This window comes from Oryzias melastigma, linkage group LG19, assembly GCF_002922805.2.
Source record: "Oryzias melastigma strain HK-1 linkage group LG19, ASM292280v2, whole genome shotgun sequence".
NCBI classification, from domain to species: domain Eukaryota; kingdom Metazoa; phylum Chordata; class Actinopteri; order Beloniformes; family Adrianichthyidae; genus Oryzias; species Oryzias melastigma.
In genome coordinates, this window is record NC_050530.1 from 5,737,505 (window position 1) to 5,740,447 (window position 2,943).

Here is a 2,943-nt window from a genome sequence, read left to right on the forward strand (position 1 = left end):
ATGTGTTTTAAATAAATGAATTATATGTTTTTATTTAATTAGATCCAAAATGTTCCATCTTTGTTACTTCATAAGATTTACATTTTATTCCTTCTTAAAAACATGAAACATTTGAGTGAATTTACTATTGTTAATGGAACCACTAGGGGGCAGCACGCAGTGCTTTAGATGAAAGCAGAGGATGAGGAACATCTGACGGAAAACCAGAACCAATCAGACGGGTGAATCACCCACAGAACTTTCAGCGGACCAGTCGTGATCCAGATTAGTCGTGTCCTGGATCAGTTGTGATCTAGATCATGATCCGGGACAGTCGTGATCCAGATCAGTCGTGTCCCGGATCATCGTGATCCTGATCCCGTTAGTTACCATAGTAACCAGTGCCGCTGTGTCCCTGCGGTTCTCTCAACGTTCTCCAGATCGTTCTCCAGATTCTTCTGTTCTCTAAATATTGATCCAACAGTTGATCTGTCTAACACGCTCAAGATCACCTGATCCAGGTAATCTGCAGCAGTAATCAGGGTGATTGATCTCCAGGACCAGCGACTGACATGTTTGGATGTTAGCTGCTGGAATTGTCATTCCTAAGTTAGAAATCTAAACACATGTTGCAGCTCCTCCAGAATCCCAGATCTTCTGGAAGACATGGACTTAGACATGAGGTTCTGTGGGAAAATTTGGGTTTAAAATTTATGGGGCGGCCGTGGTAAGGTGGTCGACTCCTGATTGGTAGATTGTGGGATCGATTCCCGCCTTGCCCGCCCAGGTGTCGAAGTGTCCTTGGGCAAGACACTGAACCCCGAATGTCCTCTGGTGGGAGGATGGCGCCAGTGTTCAGCAGTGGAGTGACCACCAGTGTGTGAATGTGAAGCGCTTTGGGCCTTGAAGGAGGGTAGAAAGCAAGTTTACCATTTACCATTTACATTTGTAAAAAAATAATGTCTAATTTGACCGTTATTTAAAATGTCTTAACCAGGAAGTGTCATGATGCTTCTTCTTCTTGGGTTTAGATGGCAGCTGGCACCAACGTGAAGGAGCATTATTGTCACCGACTGTAGGAGTGCGAGTACGAGTGGGGGCTTTCTGACTAGACAAAAGACATGATATATATATATATATATATATATTCTCTTTAACCTTCCAGTGTGTACGATTCTATGCTTGTTGTCGTGTTTTGTCACGTTCTGTTTTCAGTCTCCCCACGTTCACATCAATCGTCCTCAGATGTCTTCATTCAGTGTTTAGTCTGGTTTCAGGTATCTGCTCTGTCACACTCTTCTTTATTTCTCTTTTTGGTCGTGTTTTGGTTAATCTAATAAGTTCTGTTTCTGCCGTTAAGTTTGGATCCTCCTCCACACCCTGACAGGAAGTTCCATTGAGATTAGAATCCTGGCCGAGCGGATCGCGATTGAAGGAGATTTTAATCTCAGTGTCACTCAAAGGTTAATAAAAAAACAGGTTCAATGGTCAGATTAGATTAGACAGGATCTCCTGCAGTTTGTTTCTGTAGAGACACAAATAAGACTAAATATCAGCATCACTGTGAACTGAAGTTATTAAAAACCTCCTAAAGTTCATAAATGTTAAAGTCTAATCGTTCAGGCTGCAGTTCTCCCGCTCACCAGCAGGTGGTGCTGTGTACCAGGACATTAGCAGTGTAATGAGTCAGCGCAGCTTTACGGGAGGATCTCACCTGCTTCAGGTAATCCTCCGATAACAGAGTTCTGGTCTCAGGATTTTGAGGATTTTGTGATGATTTAGTATAAAGTTTGAATTTGAATCTTGAAGATTCATCATAATCGTGTTTCTCCTGAGGAATCCTCTCTGTCAGGTCTGAGGATCTCGGTTCTCCAGGTTCCAGGTCAGACGTTCTGGATGCTGCTGTGATGTTCCTCACTGCGTTCGCCGCCGGCCGCCTGGCTCCACTTCTGACGGCGCCGCGCGCGTTAATGACCTCATCCGTGTCAAATGGAGCTGCTGGTGTAACGAGACACGTGGAAGACATTAGCTGCAGTGAATAACGAGTCAAAGTGGAAACACGTGAACGCCGCTGAGGTCAGCCGCCATTACACACCGAACCTGCTGCCCACACGCAGGGCGGGTCAGCTGACCCTTCCAGAGGCGGAGCCTCCTCATACACACTGATCGTGGGATTTCCAGGAAGGATTCTGGGTAATTTGTTTCATTTCAGCTTTTGCAGGAGAATGTAAACATCAGTTTGTTGCTGATAAAACACAAACATGCATGACTGGAAAAGTAAAGAAAATATGATTCAAACATTCCGATTCACAGAGAGGGTCCATGTGTGAAGGTGCGTTCACACCGGACGGGATTCATGTCGGACACGGACACTTTCAATGGTAAGCCTAAGGAACAGACGCGACATGAGGCGACCTGAAGTCCTACGGCGGGATTTGAGCTGCGGTGAGAATCGGGCGGCTCGACCAACATGTAAATATGTGAGTCGTGACCAAAGCTGAGTCCGTCAGGAGCTCTGGTCACGAGACGTTCTCAGTGATCAGTGAGTTGAATACTTTTTTGGCACACGGATTTATCCCGTGAATCCCGTTCGGTGTGAACGCGCCTCCAGGAAGCTACAGAGGAGGAAGATGGAATTTCTTTGTTGCTGCTGATGAAACCTGTTGACTGTGAATCAGAGCTTTACTGAGTGGCCACGCCCCCTGGCATTCCGAACAGGAAGTACTTCCAAACTCCCATAGACTTCCACATAGAAATAACCATCTGTTCTTCATCATTCTATTGGTCCGAAGGAACTTCCTTTCTCTGATTGCAGCTCACTCCTGATTGGTGAGTGGTTGCCATAGAAACATTGACTCCGACCGACCAATCATCTGGTTCCAATGTGGCGGCGTCTGTATCCATGTCGGTATACAGAACCATCGGTACCGTACATAACATGGATTTCAGAGCTGTCAATCACTT

At 45.6% G+C, this 2,943-nt stretch overlaps 1 long non-coding RNA gene across 1 annotated transcript in view; it reads right to left on the reverse strand.

Moving 5' to 3' along the window:
- Window positions 1-1,040: 1,040 nt before the first annotated feature.
- LOC118600149 overlaps window positions 1,041-2,943 on the reverse strand; it is a 27,779-nt gene continuing 25,876 nt past the window's right edge. The window contains exons 2-3 of the long non-coding RNA XR_004949710.1: window positions 1,694-1,977; window positions 1,041-1,504 (exon numbers count right to left, since the gene is read on the reverse strand). This is a non-coding gene — a long non-coding RNA (uncharacterized LOC118600149). The remainder of the gene's footprint in view (window positions 1,505-1,693; window positions 1,978-2,943) is intronic.